Below are 24,120 nucleotides of genomic sequence, written 5' to 3' on the forward strand. Positions count from 1 at the left end.
TGTGCGTTTCTGGTGTGGGGGAGGCGGCAGCTTTTCCTGTGCTTCGTGTGGTGCCGACCTGCAGCTGCTTTCAGCGAATGTGAAGCTCTGGAAAAAACTTTGGTTGGATTTATCTTTAAGGAAGATCACTCCAGATTACTTGAATTGTGCAAGCCTAAAGCCTGCCTACATAATCCCCGGAGAAACCATGGGCGCTTGTGAATAAAATGAGATCTGAAACACAGAACTAATGGCCATGGTAGCATTTCTTTTGTTTCTTTGATCAAGTAAGGTCTGCTCTTGCTATTCGGATTTGTAGCCATTTTGAAAAGAGCATCTTTCTAATCAAAACCAGAGAAGTGCTTTTTGTTTTCCATCTGCGTGACTTTCTCTTCCCAATCCTATGAATAGATAATCGATGGAGGAGGCTCGATGTTAGCCCTGGCCGACCCTCCGCTGTTTTCTAGTGCCATAAATAGATGAAGCAGCTATTGATGGTATCTCTGGATTAAGTGAAAAACAAAGCAATAGCTGTCTCCTTGCAGACACGGGGTAATGCACATGCTGATACGGAAACCAAAAAGCATATCCTCGTGGGCTTCTCTCATCTCACTGGTTTGCCAGGGGAGATACAAGCACAAGGAACAGCTTGGAAGCAATAGTCCCTTAATAACTCCTGCTCTCCTCTGTGCATTTAAGTGGGATTCCGAGTGGTGTGACCTTGGGGTGGAGTTTCTCAGTGGCCAGATGTAGGGCAGGCCTCAATGTCTTCGTAATATTGTGGACCACTTAAAGCTGCTTTGCAATAACTGGACACCAATGTAGTGTGCTCTCTGCTAGTTACCTGTTCTCTCTAATGTGTTTTGAACTTTCTGACTTATTTCAACCAAATTTAACAACAGAGGCACGGAGACCCAGATGATAGGTTTCATGAAGTTTGAGAACCTGTTGCGGAGGCCAAGGCTGAAGCTGAACTTGGTGAGTGACACTGGAGAATCGACACAAGAGGGAGCCATTCTGTATGAAAGTACGTGGAAATTAGCTCAGTAAGTCCCAGTGCTCGGGAACAACTTCCCATCTGTGCAATTGCACAGGAGGAGCCACCACACTTTTGTGCCAGGGGTTAGAAGGAGAGGGACAGAGGGGCTCTGCTCCCCTTGAAAGTCCCCAGGGAAGGACAGCGTTTGGGGTATGCTTTCCCCAGATCCAGTTTCTACTGTACAGCTGCTTGGATGGGTTAGGTTTGGTTTTCCAGCCCTGCAGACAGCAAGGAGTGATGGATGTTGGGGCAGAAGTTTGAAGGATGGATGGACGCCAAGCCCAGGCCCTCCTGCTACTGACCTATGGATGTGTTTTGCTGCTTTTTCCCTCTCAGCTCCATAAAATTTTAATCTGGATCTGATGGGCACATCTTGTAGAGGACATTTGGCACATCAGCAGCAATAGCTGAGGAAATATGGATGTTTTCTTCTCTTTTTTTTTTAAGACATAGAAGCACTGGGTCCTTTTTTGTTATTTTATCTCTTTTCCTAAGAGATCAGTGCTCTAGCCAGGCACCTCCGTCCCCCGCGGCACCCCCAGCGTGGGTCCCCACCTCCCATTTGATTGTTAAATTGAATTATTTTCTGCTTTATCTTTGAAAGCAAAACCGTGTTATCATCTTCTGAGTGTATTTGCAGACTATAACCATTTCCATTTTTCTGCAGGATACGATGCGGCAAACCTTAATCAGAGATCTATACAGCTTGGATTTATGGTGTTTCTCAGTCCTTAAGCTTTTCCTATTAATTAAGATTTTAGAGAATGTCTTTCAGCTTTCCCTTCTGCATTTTATTGCTCATTTTAGCACCTTCTTTTGTCCAGCTGCTGTGTAATTGTTTTGTACTCTTAAGACCTCAATCCTCACTGGGAGCACAGAGCTTCGTCAGCCTGCGACAAGGGCATGTCTCCAAACGCTGCGGAGGCGAAGCTCTTGGCCCAGGTGGGACCTTGGGGCAACAGGGGTTATTCAAGGATGGCTGCAGAAGTGCGGTGATGTTCTTGCAACCTGAAGTCAAATGAAAAGCTGTGTTTGACCTCACTTTATACATGTCTTTTCTCTCCCACTGGGTTATCCGACTGTATGTTGAGTATGCTTCCAAGTACATATAGAACTTACTGCGGGTAGCAGGAGGGCTGCTTGGCCACATAGCACTGATGTGCTGCCACCTTTGGCTCCCATCACCCCAGGAACGTGTATCGTGATGCTTGAACAAGGCATCATTTTCAACCGGGAAGGCAGACCCATGGCTTTTAATGTTTGATAGTATCATTCATTCTCCAATTGATTATGTTGCCAAAAGAAGAGTTTGTGGCTGTTTCTGAAGCATGGAAAACTTAGTTTCATTGCTGAAATGCCCTGGGAAAGATTGTGAGTAGTTATTAATGTGGGTAATTACATATGGCCTCTCTTCCAGCTACGCAATTTCCCCTGTCATTTAGTTGTTTTGCCATTTTTTAGTGGATTATGTTTATGAGCATTTATTACCTATCACAGCAAGCACTGCCAGGAGTCAAAGACCTGCTCCGAGTCCCAGAGCTGGTGTCCGCTCCCCGGTCATAGGCACCCCAGTTATTTCTGCAGGGCTGGAGAAGTCGACTACTTTTCTGCAATGCTCGCCAGCAGCCAGGCTGGATTTCAAAAAATTGCCCTCGTGATGTTTTTGATGCTACCAACACCCTCTAGATCATGGGAAAACAGCAAAAGTGGAGTGAGAACCAGGGCGTGAAGAGACTGCTCCCAAAACGTGGAGGGAGAGAGGGATGAAAGTGGGTTTTTTAAGTTATTCCATAGAATGAATAGGCATTAGAAATAGCATTTATTTCCTTCCCTTCAGCCCAGTTTTAATTCCTAGTTCTTCATGACATTGAGGATGTTGCTCTCTTTCCTCTGAAAATGAAGATGATATCTTTGGGTTTTTTTTTATGGGGAGATCATCTGCCCGTAAGGGAGATATCATCTGCTTGATTCATGTTTGAAAAGTGTGGGCCCTGGAGAAACATTCCTTTCATCGCATTTTAGTTATTTATTTAGAAAATGGAAATAGAAAAAAAATATGGGTTTAGATTCCATATTTCTAACACTTTTTCTGGCCAGGAAAGAAAGAGATGCCAGGTCCTCTGAGAACTGCACAGACCATGTTTCTCCGAGGCTGCCACGGGGGTAGCGGGAAGAGACGTGCGCGACTATCTGCGTTGGTTCCTCCTCGCACTCCTCCTGCTGCGGCGTTCGCCGCCTGTGCCGGCAGCCTCCTCGCGGCAAGATGGGGTCGTTTCAAAGCTTGCCAGCTTCTGGGACCTTCGTACTTACCCACTAACAGGCTCTTCCTTTCTGTGCTCCACCTGCCAGCGGGTGCCCTGGAAGACAGCATCTGATTTCCTCTAATGGCTGATTTATTTCAGAGGCCAGAAAGGGCAGCTGTAAATTACTATATAACTCCTTATTCATTGTCTGGCTAAAAGGGATACTCTTGATTTTGAAATAATGGTAGAAGAACAGCAGACTTCCCAGATTTTTTTTTGTATGTGGACTGGATCCTCCTGACCTTGCTCTGCTTCAGTAAAACCTTTTTGCCGTTTCTGGCATCTGTAAAACCACCTGCTGTAGTGGAAATGTGCCGCCAACAGAGGTGGGCAGATGCTGGGCCTGGTCAGGGGGATGCTCTAGCTTTTGATTGTGGCTGGTTGTACCAGGGAAAGCCTATCACCCCTGGAGGTAATTGAGAGGAAGAGGTCTGTGTAGGAAGACTGTTGGAAGTTTGTTACCCTGAAAGACTGAAGCATTTTCTTTATAAATTTTATTCCAGCTACTGTGCTGGGAAATGTCTGTCTCGGTCCACACAGATCATCTGAATCCATGAGAGTCATGACTACCTGGATTTATGTGAACAGATATTTGATTGAACTGTGTCTTTTTCTTCTTGTCAATTTGATGTTTTATTTGTGAGCAATGGGGAAAAAGCACTGAGGGGAGGTGTCCAACCAACTCGGAGAGTGCTGCTGGCGATATTAGCTGCTTCTGTCGTGTTTCTTCATATAGTCTCAGCCACCTTTTCCAAAACCTTATCCTGCCTGCAATTTTACCCTTCTTGAGGATACTATTGGTTTATCTGTCCTGTTTTCTGCAGACCAAACTATGAATTTGAGTCATCTCTATTTACTTCTCAGTCAGCCCAGTGTGGTCAGGGGACTGAGAGGTTTGACTCTAAGAGGGTTGGTGCCCAAGTTGGCTCTGAAGCTCGTCAGGAACCATCACCACAGAGAGGGTTTTTTTACTGGGAGGTGCTTTGACTTGTTTTATGCTTCCCACATCTCCAGCAACTTGAAAGGGCTTTTGACAGCATCACACCTTTCTCCTGAACCACCAGGATTGGTTCAACTGATGAGTGGTGTTTTTGCTACCCAAAAAAATCGCATCTAGATCACCTCAAACCAAAGGCGATGGATCTGAGAAGATCCTGGTGATTTGAAGGTACCCCAAGGCTGAAGCTGGGGGAAGCAGTGGCTGTGTACGCAGGCATGCACTTGGTGGTGAGTGCCAGTGTCATGTCATGGCACCGATTGCATCCTCCTCCTCTTCAGCACATGAGTCTGTTGTGCAGCGTTGAGGAGGGTGGTGGTGGAGAGTTGAGTTGTTATGGAGCAACATACGTTCCCGCTTACTTGAGCATCAGAGATAGGAATGGTAATGCTGACAGGCATTGCCTGCTGAGCCATTGTCTTTGTGCTGCCCTCGGTATCAAATTTTACGTGTGAAGCTTGAGGACTGTGCAAATAGAGCGTAGCCTGCCATAACAAGCACAGCTCTGCAAACTGCATGCATTGGGTAGATTTTACAGGCTAGCGTGTTTGCTGTGTCTGAATAATTGCACGAAAGAGGAATCAATAACCTATAGATTTTACAGAAATACAGTATGTTTCCTGTCTGGTCCAAGTAGCCATGACTTGGGTGGACATTCAAGTATTGTACCTCTTACAGGCATTGCTGTCTGGCAGGCTGGGTAGCTAGCCACTGAAGCACTTGCCTTTATATTTAGTTTTAACTTAGGTCTGATTTTGTGATCTGTTAGCTTCATGAAGTTATTTAGGAGTTATGATCACAGTTATTTTGGTAAGAATAAGAGGCAGTAAGCATGGTATGGATAAGGCCATTTCTCATTATTTCTATCCTATTTAATGTGCTTATATTATCATTTCAAGATACTGATTTGAATTTAATACTGTTTAGAAAACAAATACGTGTCCAAATTGGCTCCAGATGTGATTCATTTCATTTTGTGCCTTTCAAGATGTTTTTAACAGCTGATGTATGAGTGTGGTGGGAGATTGCCAAAAGAGATGCTTTTTGATTCAAGTCAAAGAAGCAAAAACTCTTCATCTAAAACAAGATAGGATTTTTTTCCCAATGTTTAAAAAGAAACCCTAATTACATATTTTAATGAAGGGAAACTTCTTTTGGCTCTGCATTAAAATAATGAGTGTCAAACATAAACAGTTATTCTGCCAAGATACATTCATTGCCAGGTATTGCAAGCACTCGGGTTATGATGGCTTTAAGGCCGGAGGGGTGATGGTGTGACCAGCTCTCCATAGCATGAATACAGCTACATGCTCGGATGAGCTGAGAAGGGATGGATCCCTGCTGAAGAACACCACATATAGATTGCAAAGGAAAAGAAAACATTTAAGCAAGTAAGTCCAAAACAGGTGCCGGGATTGTTTTGAAAGCTGTTGGCTTTGACTCCTTAAATGCCTTTTTTGCTGTAGAAAATACTGATATTTCCTTTGCAGCCTGACATACAGCATTAAGGGAAGAGAAATTCATAAACTCACAATACAGTTCCATTCCTAGGATTTTTATTTTTTAATCTAGAATGTATTTTTCTGGGAGCTTAAACTTTCACGTGCAGGGGATGTTTACTGCAAAAGCAGATGTCTGTCTGAAGCTTCACACCTATTAGGGACGCAGCAGCCAGCTAATACGGTTTAGGGTACAATTTATGGCGATAAGGATGCCAGCATTGAATTAGCCAGCAAGCAGCTCCTCTGTGTCCTCCTATCTCAGACCCACTGAGAGACTGGCCCATTCTGTTGCTGCACCGTATCCTTGTGTGTGCAATCATGTGCATAAACGTATATAAAGGTATCAACATGATATGCATGCCCTGCTGAGCTGGTTGAATTTTGGGCAATGTGCTGCCACCAAGTTCAGGAGAGTTTAGGTTAAAGAATTCCTGAGTTTGTAGGAGCTCCCCAAACCCACTTCTGGCCTTAACGGACAGGAGGAATTATGTAATTTAATGTCTTCATAGTCTGAATCACAATATGTGTTTGAGTGCCTTTTAATTGAGCTCCATATTTAAACTTGTAAGGTGTAAAAAATAATCCTACCCATACAGATCAGTGTATTTTCCAGGTTCCATCCAACAGATGCTGCTGATCATTTCATTTTCATAAGTTTAGTAGTCATCAAAACCTCCAACTGCAGTCTCATAAAGGCACTTCTCATGGTGTTTTCCAGTCCATGTAATTTGAGGTGAGTTGGGAGGATTATGCGTGTAGAGGAGGACGTGCTGGTAATGTCCACTCCCCAGGGGAGAGCGACTTTCCTTTCCTACAGACACAGGCAGTGGGGCTTTTTGAGTAGTGATATTCATGGCTGTGATGGTGAAATTAGGAAGAGTTTTTAGCAGCAGCTTGTGAAAAGTACAATTAAAAGGTGGCCTCAACTCCTCCCCTCTTCCCTCCTAAAAGCCCTTGATGCGAATTTGAGGTATTTTCAAGCTCATAGTGGATTAGAAAACCGGAGGTGCAGATAAGCAATAGCTGTTGACTCTGAAGCCGAGAGATTAGCTTCATTAATAACATCTCCTGATATTGTTAACAAAAACATGAAAAGGATACTAGTGTTAGGAAGTTTGCCTTGATGTTGTGGACTGCTCCCATTTTTTCTTGACTAGTGCAATCTCCACAAGGTTTGACACTGTCTTACAGCAGTACCGTCGTGGTGGAATGATGGAGGACGTTGCTGGTGGCATCCTTCCTTAGAAATGATCGTAATCTGTCAACCTTCTTATCTCCGAGGCTTCTGCGATTGTAGATTTTCAGCATTTCACTCCTCAAAGGAAATACTGTAGCTGCAGCCTTTCCTTTTACGACTTGGAGTCCCATCTGCAGATACTTCTGCCAGGTGTTGTTTTAAATGTGCCGTTATCACAGTCTTGAACTGTGCTGTTCATGTTTTATCTCAGGTTCTTCGCTGGTCTTCATTGCATCCCTCCCTCGTAGCGTAACAGCTAAGTGAGCATGTGGGAAGTGAAGTACCAGGGAATATGGCATTAGCCAAATGTGTATTAACATTTTTCTTACTTCACAAATATCTACCCATGGAAAAAGCATGCTCTTGGAGCATGCCCCTTTCTCAGATAAAGCTTTTCTAAATGTCTTTTGAGGAGTTAATAAATTAAAACTGGGAAAATAAACTGATTTCAGGGTCTCTCTGGCTTCTACTAATGTTTTTTTTTAAAGTTCAGGCTTAGCTTTCTTAAAATGTCTTTTAACCTAAAAGACCGTGAGGATCTTCTACCTGACATGATTTTTTTTTTTTGGTAAGACTTAATGAATAGAAGCAAAGGAACTGTTTTGACATTTGAATATCTCTGAGAAAGCAGTTATGCCATAATATGCCACAAAGCTCCCAAGACAGAAGATCCTGATAAAGCGTTGCAGAGACAGGCTGCCCATTAGTAGGATGAGACGGTGCAGGTCTTTCTTGGGGGAGCGCATGGTTTGTAAACATGTGGGGTTGGCTTCTCGTGGAGCTTCAAATGCTCGAGGTTTCCTGCGACGGCTTCCTCCAGCCTGAATGTACGGAGGGAACAGCAAAAGAGTCTGTCAGAAGGGAATGAATGAACTGGAAGCCAAAGGCACTAAATAAGATTTTAAAAAACATGGAAAAAAGGTGACCTAGGGAGTGGCGCAGTTAGCCAGAGAACAGTCTCGGTTCTTTGTGTGTCATAGGAACTGATGATCAAAACTTAACGAGCATCATAAAAAAAAACGTTGCTCTGCTGACGTTTGATGGTTTGCTCGGGACCTTGGCATATGTTATGCTTTCCATGTGGATACAGGAGGTAAGAAATGGTGGGCACAGTGATTGGCAAAGAAACAGCTGTGTGAAAATGCATTTCCATAGTTTCTCTGTATGTCTGTAGTACAGACATCTCAGAGTGCACGGCCTGAGTCGCTGCTGACCTTCTGCACCCCTTAAGAGATCCAGATATGCAATCTTTCTCGATTTCTTTTTTTAAAAGGACTTTCACTCGTTTTCTGTGGCTGTTGTATTTTATGTGGTGCTAAAGACAAGGCGAAAAGCATTTGTGCAAGACCATGTATAAACTGATTTGACTCTCTCATTAACGTAGAGTCTTTGTACACTTGCAGGGGGCTTTAGCAAGATACCGAGATGATTAGAAAAGGTTTTCACTGGGGAACCAGGCATGTTATCAACAAGTCTTACTATCTTACAGAACCCGCTGCATTGGAAGGACTTCCTTACATAAAACTTAATTACATCACTTCTTCAGAGCACTCGGTATTGAGACCTTTGCTCTTGCTGTAATGCTGACACAACCGCTCTGAGATGCCCAACGTGTGCGGTGCAGTGCGGTGAATTACGCGTGCCTTGTGCTGCGGGTTAAGCTGTATCTGTTTCCTGACAAAGAAAGAAAATCACTTTGGGTACCCGGTGGCTGGGAGTGCAAGGCACGAGCATCGCTTCTTCCTTCAGAGCCCTCGACAAATAGAATTTATGTCAATAAAACTATGTTAAACCAGACTTACCATTATCAAACCGCCTCTCTGAGCAAAGAGGAGCTAAATTTGTGCAGCATTTTAACATCCTTCTCTACTGCAATATTGAATTTTAATCTCCCAGCTGTAATAGACCTCAGAGTTTTATCCTCTTCAGTGGTTTGTGTTTCATTTGTGTCCTGTGCTGTTTGGACACACTAGGTGGGATTTCGATGATCTCTGTGGGAATGAAGGCTGCCTGTAAATCGTGAATAAGCCCAAGCCCTTGTGACACTTCACATTTACTGTGAGCATAAGGGCATGGAGTCGTCTCAGGTCAGCAGGCACCAGAGCCCTGCGAACATCACTTGTATCTGTCACTTGTATTATAGTTCATGCACTTGAAGTAAATACTGAGTGTTATGAATATGGAGCAGAAAATGAAATTAAAAGATCTCCTGGTATATGAAACAAATTCACCATAGTTGGGGGTCTCTGTTGTAGTGTAGTTTGGGCAGGAAGATGGTAAATATGCTTTGAAGGCTATCCTGTAAATGGCTTAAACTCTTTCTTTTGGAAGAGTCTAGTGATGTGCTTTCCTTTTCTTCCCTCTTTCCTTTCTAACCCCGAAACACCCTCCAATGCTGGGGGTGGCTCTCAGGATGCAGCAGGGCGCCGAGGGCGATGCCCTGTGCTGCCTCCATCCTCTTCAGCATGGCCGTAATTTGGGGGTTTCAGCTGCGGCCGAGGCAGAAACAGGCATTGTGTGGGTTTGCCCTGGGAGAGACAATCCTCATCCAAATGAGAGATGGAAATCTGGGGGGCCTCTTTCTTTAGGGGGGCCTACAGGGAGCCTGTTTAGGCAGAGCACAAGCTGAAGCTTTGCAGGATGGGGACAGAAGTGCTGGCACCGACCGTGCTGTGCCTGGGCAGGTAGCTCCCTTGGGGCCGCCGCTCCCTGCGTTCCCAGCTTTTAAATTGTGCTAATTCTCTCTTGACAGAGGCTCAGTGTAGTGCTCTCACAGATCAAAACATAGTGATTTGTCATTCGTGCTTTACCCTGGAATATGTGTCACTCTCGGTGCTGAAAATCTTCAGGAAAAACATGTTTTCATCTGCTTATTTCTGCAGTAAGAAGCTTCCCTCTGTACTTTAGTGACATATATAATGAAAAATCCCACTGCCGATGGTTCAGTGTGGGGATATTGTTATCTTGACAGGCCTCCAGCAGATCTACTCCAGAACTGGTACCTTGAACCGCAGAAAGGTTATTTGCGTTGTCAGCAGCAAGGCACTTCCAGTGCTTAGATGACTGTCCCATTCATCATCTATCATTATAGTGCTTAAGAGAAAAGAAAAAAAAAAATACCATGAAGAAATAGGAGAGGAATTCATCCCCAAAATTCAGCCTGTTGCATTGGTGAGCTTTTATTTATTCATTCTGTTTCTTGATCAGCTGCATTTGCTCCTCATACATGGATTTGAAGTAGAAATACAAATCTAATTGTTTCCGTTGTCTGGGCTCCGATGGCAGAGGGCAGGAGGAGCGGCATGGGTTTGTGTTGTAAATGGGAAGTTAGAGTAGATGGATTTGTATTTTTCTCTCTGGGTTGGAGCCCTGAGAGCTGTAATGCTGCAGCTGCCTTGGTACGGGCAGGTCAAGGTGTACTTCAAGGTGTAGCTGGGTTGAATGTTGTAGTTGATTGGCCGAGTTGGTGCAATGTAGGAATCGGAGTCCTCGTTTGCACTGTTCGTCACACAGAAAGGATCTGATTTAACGCTTTACGGAGTCGGGATGTTCTATCATTAAGTGGCGAATTTTGACTATTCGTCATGGGAAGCTCTCTTGATCTCCAGGGTGGCATATGTTGTGCAGGATGATTGTAATAACAAAAATCCAACTGAAGTGTTGGAAACCCTTAAAACTACTACAGTGGAGTAGTTTTGACCTCATCAAATTCTGGAGGAGTAAGTGGACTCTCACGCATACATATGCATAATGTAAATGTTTCCCTTTAATCTGTTGTCGTTGGACCCATTTAAGAGTTTTCTGTGTGAAGTTTCTTATTCCTTTTTAATTACTTTTTTTTTTACATTAGAAGTACTTTCTCCCTCCTTGTGCGAGTTTTCCTTTTCAGAAGTTAACATTTTATAATTACAGTAATGCCCTTTAGGGTGTATATTATGATCTACTAATGAGATACCTGAGAGGTCTCCTAATGACATCTGAACAACAGTCACAGCACATCGTTATTAGACCATTACACACATCTTCAACAATAATAAATACTCCTGCTTACTGTAATCGTATTGTCCTTTAGTGCTGAGCAAGAGGAGCTTGGAGACTTCACAGTTCAAGTGCAAGGTGGGGAAGTGCCTGAAACCAGCAGTCGTTTTGTGGCGGGTTTCTCTGAATGTCTTTTGATTATGAGGATGTGGAAGGACACACAGTCTGGGGAGAATTATGGTGTTTTCTTATTGCAGTTGGAGTGAAAATATCACGAGAACTTGTTGCCAGCATGTGCGCGTACCCTCTGCTCTCGCTGTCTGCAGGGGCAGTCGTAAACATCGTACAGCTTCTGAGTGGAGATACTACTGGGAGAAACAGGGTAACGGTAGTCAACGGCAGGTTCAGAATTGCTTAAAAAGTTACTGTGATAGAGGACAAAGCCATCCCAGGGCAGATCATGCGGTCTTGTGATAGAAGCAAGAGTGTCTCCAAGAAGGCAGCAGAGCAAACCTGTTTACACAAATACCCAAGAAAAAAAATTTAATGTTCTTGACTCTGTCCATCACCAAGGATGGCATGCAGTAGCTTTTATTGTTCATATTGCTGGCCACCTTTCCCATGCCTGCTTCAAGGTACAGATAAGAAACCAGACAGTAAGAAGCAACGTACCTTTACCAGGGAGTCAGATTCGTGGGATCCCTAACAGAGTGATGGTGAAGTGCTCCCTCTGACAGTAGAAGCCAGTGAGTGGTTTGGTAAGTGTTTCGGAGCACAACAGGATGAGTAAAATTTGCATTAGTGTCAGAGGGCTTTAATGTTTATTAAAGCTTCCAAATAATACGTTTGCTATCTAGAAGTATTTGATAGATGTGCCAGTCAGCCATAAAAAAGTGAGCATTGGTTACTTCCCGGAGGAATCCAGACAATTTTGCTTTCTCTAATAGGAATAAGGTAGAGGATTGTAAAATGTCAAACAGCAGATTGCTTAGCATCTTCAACTGAAGCAGGCATAAGGAGCAAACATACCATTTATCTAACAAAAGCCTGTTTGGTTTGGTTAATTTAAATTACAGGATGTCTGGGTTAAAGTCGTGATGAGATTTTCCATATAGAAGTGAGGATTGTGAGTTGGCTACGGTGAAAAGGTAGCCAAGGCTTTCTGGTCGCTCAGGCCAATGGACTAAGACTCTTCCTCATGTAACTACTGAAGTGAAGAGTGAGCTAAGCTAATCATCGCTGTACAAAAATTAACTCTTCCAGTTCATGATGACAAGTGGATGTGTCATAGATGTCTTCAGGTGCTTCAAATGGCCAGAAAGAAAGAATTTTTTTCTTTGGTCCTGCAGATTGCTCATGAAGATTTGGCTTCAACATTAATAAAGCAGCACTCCCCAAACATTAATGGTCTGCCAGGTCTATTCCCTTCATTTAAAAATAGCAATCTCGGGTGCAAAAATTAAAACTCAAGCACAGCACCAGGTGTAAACTGATGTTTACAGCAGATGCATTGCAGAAGATATTATTGGCTTTAAAACAAGTCTTCCTCTTGTATACCCGTTGATGTGTTTGTTGTGGTTTTTCCCTTGTCTCTGGCCTCCAAACCATGTGCATCAAACCAAGGATGATCGCTCTTAACTTCTTGTCCATCTTCTGCTTTTGCTGCTTCTGTACTTGAAGCTGTAATCCTTCACTGACAACCACATCTGATGCTACTGTGTTTGTAGATAGAAGGGTCCCAACAGATCTGTCGAGCCGTATTTATTCTTATTGTTTGTGTTTTGTCAGCTCTGAGGCTCTAACCCCATGGCAGGAGCTGTCTGAATACATAGCAAAAGCCTCATCTCAGAGCCTCTAAATGGACTGGACAGACACGGGACAGGGAGAAGTCCAGATTAGTGCAGACTGCTCCCTAACCCCATTAAAATTCTCCCGCAGCCCTGCAGCTCCCCCCAAATACTGCTTTTGTCCATCACAGCAAAACCATGCTGATCAGAGCCTTCCTGCCATCGCTGGTGTCCAAAGGATTCACCCCATGGAAAGAAACCGCTCTCACCCAGCCATCCTTACAGCAAAAGCATGCGGAAATATGTAGAATAAATATAATCTAGCTAATTCTTTCAAAAAGCAGGGGCTTTAGTTATACAGGTCTGTACGGACTGAATATGGAGCTTGTCCGTGCAGGTACCTGCAGTGCCCACGTCACGCTGCTGTGTGCAGCTCAGAGGCACCACGCAGGGGAGCGTCAGGCCATTGGGATGGACAATTCGACCCCACTCAGCACGGATCCCACAAGTGGAAATGTCAGTCCTATGCAGTAGGATTGCCTTAAATTATTTTTTTTTTGTTATTACCTTTGATTTGTTGAAGCAATGAAACAGAAATCAGTCTGGATTTATGAAGAACACCCCACTCTGTTTTCAGGAGCTCTGCTCAACCTTTACCATCCAGGAGCATGGCTTTTCATAGAAAGGTATTTTTACCTTTTTGCTGTTTCTTTGTGGGTTTTTTTTTCATACTGTAAAGTGTAATAATATGAAAGATTCCTTCCGGGCCAGACTGAACACAACAAAGTCCCGGGCTCCCGTGGGAGGAAAAGCAGTGGTGTCTTTCCTGAGGACACGGTCTAGATGATGGTGCCTCTCCGAGAAATCACTTGCGTTCAGGAAGCAAACAGCTACCTCAATATCCCATGACAAGTTTGTTGAGCTGCTTTTTTTCACGTTGCTTGGCTATTTGCCTGCTCTGCAGCCCCTTCATGGGGGGCGAGCGGCCCCAGGAGAAGAGCAGGAAAAAGGAGCGCTTTGGGACTCCAGTTGTGTCTGGACCTGTGCAAGCCGAGCAAAGCGCCTTGCTGCACTCCCTCTGAAGTGCCACCGACTGATCCGCCCTCAATATCTCGACGAATTTGCTATTTGAGTCCTGCTGTCACCTCTCTGCGTTCCACATTCCCCAAGGCAGCTGGCAGCCGTGCACAATTTGATCCTCTAAGTCCATGCTCTTCAGAGGCATGTACAACATAGCCGCTTAATTATCCTCAGAAGTGCTGACTGGTCTGCTCCCCATCTATGCCAGCCCTTGCCTTCCCGGCTCCTCTCCCCTGCCAAATCCAACCCCTTGCAGCTCCCTCCCTGTGTGTGTAGGTCCTTCCTGGGGGTGGCATCCCCAGCACCCACCTTGCATCTGCCCAGACACCTCTCTTGACCTATTTTCTTCTTAACCTTTACAAAAGCCTCACTGTCTTCCCAGGCTATTTCAATACAGTGTTTCTCAATAATTGAATCAATTCATTATGCTGTGAATTCGTTTTGGGTTGGGGTCTTAAGTAATTAGACATTCTTTAAGCTTATTTTGTTGTCACTGTTAAAAACAGCTGTGTACGGCACGTTTTCCTCTCCTGCTCCCCCGTCTGCAACTTAGGATGCAGCATCACTAATTTAGCTTAATAGTTTTTACAAAGAAAAACAATACAATCTGAGGACAAAATATAATTTGGAGAGAGTCCACAACAGGCACACAGAGTTGGGTGTGTGAGTGTGCTTGTGTGTAAGATCATGTCTCTGAGCGGAGTGATTTATAGCAGAGCGGGCTGTGTTGTGAGTAAATTAATCATTAGACAGAGCCAGTTTTCTGTTTATGAATCATGCATAATTCACTCATGATTTCTGTTATATATATTTGTGCTCACCGAATAGTTTGGACGAGCAGTGTAGGGGTTGGTTACTTATGAGTTGTTTGCCTTGGCTGCATGGTCTTCCTTCTTCGTGTGCTTTGATGTTCACAGCATTGTTTATTCTCTCTGGTTTGACAAACATTTTCAATTTTTTAACATGAAAATAACAGCTAATACTCAGTAGGCGACAAATAATAAAAACAGCAGTAGGAATAGCCTTGTTTGCTTCTGGTATCACATAGACAACTTCCTCAGCCCAGACATTGCTGTTAGTTACATCTTTGTGCTAAATAGTGTTTGGGAACACTGTCTGAGTGCGTCTTTGGGAACGACGTCCTTGTGGGATGACAGCAATTGTTCACAACAATCTTCTAGAAATCCCTGGCTTGGGAATGGGCTCGGGCTCTCTGCGGGTGGTGGAGCATCACCTTCTAGTACCACAAAGGGTCTGAGCCAGCTCAGGTGGTGGGCATTGAATTGTGGTAGAGCTGCCCGTTGCTGACTAGAAGCCGAAGGTTCTTGCGAATGTGGCCATGGTCGTTTTGGTGCCCACCGTGGGATGATAAAATTCCCAGAGAAGAGAAGAAAACCAGTCATTCAGAATGTGAGCTGCCTTAGTGACAGCCGCTGTACTCCCCAGCTCATCGGAGAGGACAGGTAAGACGTGAGCTGAGCCCAACATCAGTGCAAACCTGGGAAGATGATATATGGGATGTAAGACTTACAGTTTGACGTACCAGATAAATGCGTAACAAAATTCAGTAGATGGAAATTGAAGCTAAACAAATTAAAAATAAAATATGTTTGCCCACTGAGATGAAGTAGTCATTTGAGAAATTACTCTTATGTGCTTAAATCAGGGCTGGATGCCTTCCTAGGAGGTGTGCTATAGAGCAAACAAATTATGGAGCTGCTGCCGGGAAAATCTCATTGAATTTGGTGCTTGTGTAACGGAGGAGGTCAGAGTGTGCACATGATCCCTTCTGGCTTTAAAAATCTATAAATCTGTGGCACACCATCTAGGTGGTGATAGGCACTTGATAAGTTACATCTATTGTGCGCTTTCCCACCTGCAAGCTTCCTCCTGCCTCCCTCCCCTGGGGCTGCTCCTAACATCTCCTGCCTGTACCGCTGCCTGCTCCCTCCCGGGAAGGATGGAAATCTAGAACTCGCTTTCGGACTTGGTAAACCAAGCTGAAATTCTTGGGCTTCCTGAGAAAGGCTTCAAATCCATCCATCTCTTTTCCTGTGCATTCGGGGCTAAAGCATGTGATTCATTTAGGTGTATGCAGTTTGGAAGGTAATTGTTTAAGGTAGGAATAGAGTTTTTGTTTATAGAACGGGGAATTTATATTCTGATGCTGTAAGATTTTAATATATTTAAAAAGCTCACAGAGTAATAGATGAGTGCTTTTTTTTGTAATAAAATGAAATATTGAAATAAATATATGCTGAGGCAAGTTTTAACTCTTCTAGGTTGTAAATGTCTAGTGTTTAATAGTATCTACTTCATTGTATATATTCCGTTCCATTTCTGTGATATATTTGATGAGCTCCCAGTTGCTGCTAAATTATATATGGATATCTGACAAATGTACATCTTATTAACTGAAACATATCCCTAAGATAAGCAAGTTAGTTTGGGCTTTTATTGTTAATTGAATTTTTTTGGCAGTAGCAGCTGATGGATTGCTAATGTTCATGAATTTGCATGATGTTAAACATCTGCTCCTCTTAGCGGCAACTTTACTAGAGTTTCACTTAACTTGTAAATTCAGATCAGGAGTAAAATAGGTACTCAGCCTTTGAGGGGTTTAGCTGTGTGTAGAGTAGGCGGGCAGGTAGCACTGCGATGGGAGCACGGTGCAATTAGCCAGCCTTGCCTAAATGTCACATCTATGGCGTGTGGCTCCCTCTGTGCACAGTGACAGTAAAGATCATGGTCTTCGGTGGTCTTTGGAGGCAGCAAAGCCTTGTGTCATTATCAAATGCAGCTCCTCGCGTTGTTATCAAACGTTACAGAAACATTGCAGTGCGGTTACCTGCAGTGTAATTGCTGCAAAGCACTAACTGCTATTTTATAGGAAGCTTTCTCTGAGCGATCAAAAGTCAAATGGTTGATATCATGACTTCGTACAGATTAAGATTTAGGTTAATTTTTCTTCATCCTAAATCGGTTTGCTCGGACCTAGTATTTATAGCCTATAAAAATCAGAGCAGGGGAAGGTTCAAAACTCACAGATGTCTCTAAATTGCAAGAAATCTCTGAATTTCACAAAGCTTTCTCGATATTCTCCTCTCTCTTACTGCAAGCTGCTACGCTTGCTCAGAGGAGTCTGTTCACGCAACTTGTTGAGAAAAGCAGGTTTTTTCCTCCTTCTTTCCAACCACACAGGAAAAGTAGGAGGAAAGTCCATCCAATCTCTCCATGCATGTGCAAAAAAGAGCAATTAAAGAAGGAGGAAGATAGAAAGAGACAGCTAGAAAATTTGCATGGAGGAATGGGGATTTACAGTGAGACCCCTGAAGAACTGAAGTCATCTTTAATTTTCCTGTTCCTATGTAAACCTGCTCTGTCAAGGCAAACAGGCCACGAGGCCACGGATTATTGATGTAAAGAATTCACATAATCATCTCACTCAGATTCAGCAGTCTGATGTTTTGGGACCACATTTTTGCAGTTTAGGCATGCCAACACTTTCATTTTGTATGCATGAAAATGGGCTGTTGCTGATAGGCAATTTAGCTGTAAACGGCTCAAGAATTAAGGAGCCACGCTTATAAATAAACTCGTATCCTGTAACATTTTAGTTTAGTCCTTTTCTGATGCTTCTAACAATACCAGATAAAGCCTGAGTAAAGCATACAAAAGGATGGGCTGTTTGAAAACGAAACTGAGTCTAATCCTGGGCTGGGATTAATTGGGATTAGCAGCACGACTGCAGATTTTCAAGGGCTGGAGCCCAGACCTGAGAGCACGTGGGCTGCCGTGGGTAGCTGCGCCCAGGCATGCGGAGATGCTGCCCAGGGGAACTCCCTCCAGTGTTTTTGGAGGGTCACAAGAAGTTTGAATCTTCGTATATACCTCCTTGTGTGGATAATCACATACTTTTGTACTTAGCCTGGATGCTAATGACCACACAGCTTTTGTCACGAATTTTATGAAGAGCTGCTGGTGCCACCTGCCATTCATGCAGCCCCTGTAGTTGTGCTGAAAAATAGCTCAGTAACCAGTGGGGCTCAAATCCTCTAAAGACTTCTGTACATGTTTAGTTTCACACCTACTGTTAGGTTAGCTGTATACCAAGGACTTTGAGATTGGTGCTGTATAGGTGTTATCAGATTATTTTTGATATTTAAAGAAGTACTGACATTTCTAGTAATCTATTGCATTGTAAGGCACCCTGCATGACAATATTTTACAGGGGGATTAGTTTACCCATCAAAGCAAGCTCTGCGCTTCCTCACTTTATTTTTTTTATGTTAACTGCATTCCTTTGAAGGACATTTAGTCCCCAGACTTGCTGTTTCTCCGTTATCTGCTTTGACTCAGAAGTGGGTTGAAGATTGCTCAGGGATCCCACTGTAAAAACCTGCGACAGTTCACAGGAATCAGGAGTAAAATTCTTAAAGACGGCAATTATTGAGGGAACTGGATTAATGATCTGTCGTCACAATTTAGCCACATTCACCACTGACCTTTCACAGAGAGGATGCTCTTGATAAATGTAGTTCATTGCCAAGTTCTGACATGAAAACAGAATGGCACTCTGTGTTTCTTGGCAGGCTGATCAATATTTTATCTACCAAAGCATGCAGAAGTGCTAAACAGCATGAATTACGTAGCCACTGCAAAACAGAGCAAGAAACAGCATTGCTCGGAGTGAGCAGAGCATGTAAAAGTGACAGTTATTGGCCCCACTTTAGCAATCAGACCTTAATATGCTGGATTTTTCTTTTACTTTTCTTCTGTCTTACTGTTTTTCTTTGCCTGTCTCTTTTTTTTTTTTTTTTTTTTTTTTTTTTTTTAAATTCAAACAGTGCCAGGCTTCATTGGTTTTGAAAGTGCTGTAAACAGATAAAAAGGGCTTGTTTCTTCAGAGATTTCCCCCGATGTGGAGGGGGGAATCGCAGGCTTGCCTGGCTTGGGGGTGTTGCAGTGTGGTTCCTCACTTTCGGCTCCATCCTACATCACACGACCGTGGCTGCTGCAGGAGTAGGGCTTGGGGATGGAGAACCACTGCCGGCTGCTGCTGGAGGATGTATTTAATGGTCGGTTTCTACAAAAAAATTTGCCAGAAATCCCTGTCTTTTAAGCATGGCAAGTATATTGAAGTTTTATCCAAAGAGCACAGGAGGGAGCTGCGCCTTGTGTGAGGTTTGTTTGAAAGTCACCTGCGTTTTCTTCTTGGGGCTACAAAGTGGGATGTGGAGCTCACAGGAGGGATGCAGGCTGACCTCCAGCAGTGGGAGGGGAACAAAGGCATCTCTGCCCAGCACATCCTACCGCAGGACAAAAACCACGCAGCTTTTCCTGGGGAAGGCTTGTGGTTTGTTGTACAAAGCATTGCCATCAAATTAGGTTTGTGTTCAAAAGGCAGAGTGGCCATCAGTAGAAGTGATAGAGTCTCTTGAAATGGTAAAGGTGGCCTTTTATTTTTATTTTTTTTTAATTCCTAAGCTGGAATCCAAAGATAGTGGTATTATATGTTGTTATTAAATTCATGTAAAAAAAAACCCCAACCCTGTGTTAGATGATCAGCATTTTAGTTTTGATGTCAGATGCCCATGGTATGCCCTTAGCTCTGCTCTCCTCTTCTCCTGGAGTCAGCAGAATAATTCATACTGGGGTCATGGTTAAAGATGAACAAGGAACATGTGTGACTTTTTTTTTTTTCCTCTAACCAGCCCTCATAAAAAGTAGTGGAGAAAGATGATCGAGTAAGTGGAGAACTAGTTTATGGCATGGAAGACAGAATAGTGGTTTTAGCTGGAGAACCGAGGCAAAGAGCCGAAGGCACCGATTTGGGATGAGCTATGTGGTGGGAATGGTGCCCCGAGCCCATCAGTAGGCGGTAGTACAACACAGGCATTTAAAGCACACACACGGTGGCATTTCTAGTGTTCAAAAACAGGGAAGGGAAGAAGTCCTTCAAAACCCATCTTAGAAGAGCAGTGGCGGTCATCTCCCAGCGTGCAGGCTGGGAGACCCACCTCCAAGCAAGCCACCTCTGGAAATACAAAACTTGTCTGAGCTGGTCGCAGCTGCGAACAGAATCCTAGTCTCTGGGAAGCGCTAACAAGGAAACCAAGCTGAGAGACATCCATTAATGAGACCTACCAATGAGAGCAGTCTGAGATGAGATAAACTGCTAATGATGAGCTCATGTCGCAAAGGAAACTGCTGGGGGCACTTAGCAAAGCGGAGACAAGAATGGGGATAAGTGAGAGGGCATACAGATGGTTTTTCTCTGATTCTTTTCATTTAACAGCTATGGTTGTACTACCTGGAAGAGCAGCAAACAAGCAAAAGGCAGCAGTGCTGCTGGAAACCTGGAGACAGTATTTAGCAGATAAAGCTGGTGGATCCCAGGCACAATGTAAGAAGATTACAAGTGTCATCGACAGCGGGAGATGGGCGGGTGGGAAGGAGAGAAAATACAGAGCTGTCCTTTGCAAGACCTATACAACAGCTCTGAAAAATGACTGTTAGCAGTCTCTGTAGGGGAGATAGGTTAAAAGACGGAAGAATAACGCCTAGCAAAGGAGGGGAAGGATCTTTACCACAGGAGAGCCTAGCTGTCCTTGGCACGGGCTTGCCAAATGATTCAAGTTTTCTGAATGCGTCTCCTCCCTTCCATGGCGGAGGAGCAGGCAGTGTCTTTTATAGGGGGCCTCCAGCATCCGCGTCTGGTCACTGCAGTACCTTAAAGTTGAGTTTGAAATAGCATTAAGTCCAGGTTACGCAGCAAAACATCAGCTCAAACTGATGATTTTGGAACTAACACTTTGGCCAGACTTAGTATAAAGTCATAATTTTAGGTCAGACAGAGTGGACCTCCTTTGACCTGGAGTGGTTTTCCCCCTGTTTTTCCACTACAGTGAGATTAAGTATATAAATTATACATATTTATATGCACATATGCATAGATATATATATTACAGTTCTAGTGCGTTTTCCTATCAATCTTTTAGTTCAGCCAAAGAACAAATTATTAATCTTGCACCCCTGGGACAGAACTTTATTGCATTTACTCATCACTTTGCCCATCGAGCGCTGCTGAGCAGCTATACAGTGCCGTGCTCTGAAGCAACTGCTCGTGTGTCACTGCAACCCTCAGATGTCAGGGGAAAATGTTCAGAGGTGTGAGACCCATGGAGTCTGTCACATTTACACTGTGGAGTGATGCTGAGGGATCTGCTTCCAGCAGAGCTGAAGAGTGTGGTTTTCTCCAGAGAGAAGTGAAGGCAATGAGGTTTTGGAGCAGTTTTAACAGGGACCGAGAGCACCTTCCGACTGTGGTGTGTGCTAACAACATGTGAAACAGAACTTATTTTTTAAATAGGAGACATAATTGTCTTATTGCTGGTTTTCTTTGCTGTGTATGCAGTGGAATGGCATTATCCTGCTACACAGGATGGGGCTCTGCTGGGTATGGTCCCTGACCATGTGGTCCCATACTCTGCACAGTCCCTGACCCTGGATACGACAGTAGTGTGGTGGGGAAAAAGTATTGTGAGTTTATAGCAGGATTATGGGAATTGCTGCCAGAGGCTGTCACCAGCTCTGTCCTTCTGTGGTTTCTTTTATTTCACTCTTTGTGCCCGTCACATTTGCCTGGATGCTGCAGCATGGCTGTGACCCTCTGAAAGTCCCAAAATGGGCACACTTTCCTCTGGCTGTCTTGCAGCCCAGATGAGTGTGTACTTTTTCGAGAAAAGCAGTTTTGTCGTGGCTTTGTTTTCAGAGCATGGAAGAACCAAGGAGGGTTGTAATGCAGCGAAAGGAGATCGCCGTCTCCTGGCTCACACTATGCAACACAGTCAAGAGCCTGGGTGCATCACCAGTGGGTGACCCGCTCAGGTCCCACAAGTGCAGGAATAGAGATGCAAAGTTTGGATTCAAACATCTGCTCCTTGCACATATTGCTTATATTTTGCCGTTGCATTAACACACAAGTCACTCTGGGAGTTCTGTTTAAACATGCAGTTGTGCTGGATTTTGGCTGAGGCTCCAGTGTTTAAAGAACTATCACACCCAGTTAATTCTCCAGGCAGGTGCATGGTATCAGGCTGGTGCCAGGGATAGCTGTTAGCCACAGAAGTTGTCAATATAAGCTTAATAAAGTGAGAAGGGCTGTTAGAAGAGATGAGGGGCCTTCAGAAGCACTTAGGTCCTTTTCTAATTCTGCCTTTTGTGGTCCGAAAGAAACTTAAGGTGGAGGTGAGTCAGAAGGCCAGCAAGGGAGGAAGGCTGGGAAAGCACTGCCCCAGGCAACAGTTAGGGAGAATCTGGAAAAAAAAAAAAACCTCTAACTGCAGAAAATAAAAGGTCTGGAGGGTGTAAAGGAAGAGCTGTTTTGGTATATGCTACTGGCAAAAGTCGATAGGAGGAAGAAGTGAGAAATAAAAAGGGCTTAAAGGGAGCTGTCAGGGTGAGTAGATCTGGTGGCTGCGATGCACACGCAGATTCTGGCAGTGGTCTCCACCACGGGGAGGACCATGTAAGTGGGTCAGCCCAGCCGGGTGTCACCCTGTGGCTTGCCTGTAGCCATGCTTGTGCTCACGAATGGAAACCACAAAGCAGAAACAGAGGTGGAAGCAAATTAAATAGATTTCCCTGTCTTCATTAGCCTTAGATACATCTCTGGGATTAAGAATTGACTGAAGAGAAAAGAAAACTCCAGCTCAGAAAAAACTATTATTGCAGTAGCTAAAATGGTATTTACAATAGGATTGCAGAATTGCTTGATTACACTGGATACGGCAATCAATTTTTCTCTTAAATGAGTACGTGATTGGAAGACAGACATTTCTTCATCCTGCCTTCATATAGCTATCAAATGACATGGTTGGGGGGAAAAAAAAAAGCAGAAGTAATAAACAAGACTAGTAGTACCTGAGTAGCCTCATTTTTCCATAAAATGAGACTGATCCCATGTGGGACCAAGAGCTCTTCGGAGGTTGTTTAGAGAGAAGGAAAAATCTTGCAGCTGCTTAGTATCCCTGAGCAGTGAGAGACTCTCAAAACTAGAAGGGTCTGAGTTCAGGGTGGAAAATAAGCCTTGTCTTGCAGTTATTGCTTGTGTAGCAGTAGGGCACTGACCTGACTGGTGAACGCGTGTCCAGCCTCTGTGTCCTCTCTCACCTTCTCAAGTCATGGTGCTTTTGAAGTTGTGAGCACAAAATATGAAGGGTGAAAAAAAATCTTGACAGTAGATGGGTTTGCTGTCAGAGAAATGCCTCCCACCTGGAATTTTAATTGGGTTTCAGTTGGAGTGGGACCAGAGGACCAAAAATGGTGCAGCTCAGCAAGAAAAGGACAGGAACACTAGCTGTCAGTATGCCAGTCTTCTGTTATTTTTCAGAGGAATGATGTCTGGAGTCTTTGGGGAGCTGATCTACGCGGGTATTGTCCCTTAAACTGAGCTGAGACCAGGTTCCCTCAGATTTAATCCAACAGGGTCAGTGATGGGACTTAAAATAAAGAAGTTGTTTTAAAACCATCATTATAGAGAAAAGGGCATCTAACGGGAACAGCTGAATGTGTCGGTACTATTGGTGGGTGGTGGTTGATGCCCACGCAGTGTGGGACAGCCGGAGCATGAGGGTGCTCCAGGGTCTCCTCCAAGGCAGAGTCAAACAGGTTCCTGCAAGGCACCAGCCGCTGTGGTCTACACTAAAGCAAACAGATTCGTACAAAAAAGACAGTTGCCATTCTTCATTCTGCCAAGCTCTGCCAGACAGCAGTTGAGCAGAAAAGGGCCATAACATCTTATACCACTTTGGCCATGTGGATATGTTTCTCCTCTAGGAGGATGCCCTTAAATCAGAGCAAGGCGTTCCCCGGAGAAGAACCACAGAAGAGCTGGCTGCTGCGAGCACAGCAGGAGCTTTCAGGGTTGTGAAAGTTCAATCTGATTCCTCCAGCCAAGCCGGTGTCACTTCAGAGCGAGTGCCCTGAGGGCTTTTCCGTGATAATAACCTTTTTCCCTGGTCAGGGGCTGAGGAAAGCATTTATGTCAGTCTGCAGCAGGGTGATGTGCGCAGGCACCGGTGACACCCCAGCCACAGGGGCTCCCCACAGCCCTGCGCTACTCACTGTCTTCCCTCTAGCTGTCTTGTCACCTTGGGCTGCCTTTAACGATTCCTTAAGATCAGCCCCATGTTTGGCACAGGGTGACACTCAGGG

At 44.2% G+C, this 24,120-nt stretch overlaps 1 protein-coding gene across 2 annotated transcripts in view; it reads left to right on the plus strand.

Annotated features, from left to right (window-relative positions):
• The window catches only part of FSTL4 (follistatin-like 4), a 231,988-nt gene that overhangs the window by 98,423 nt on the left and 109,445 nt on the right, over nt 1-24,120 (plus strand). The gene's annotated exons all lie outside the window — the stretch shown is intronic.

The sequence above is a fragment of the Pygoscelis adeliae genome, unplaced genomic scaffold, assembly GCF_000699105.1.
Source record: "Pygoscelis adeliae isolate BGI_AS28 unplaced genomic scaffold, ASM69910v1 Scaffold34, whole genome shotgun sequence".
In the NCBI taxonomy this organism is placed as follows: Eukaryota; Metazoa; Chordata; class Aves; order Sphenisciformes; family Spheniscidae; genus Pygoscelis; species Pygoscelis adeliae.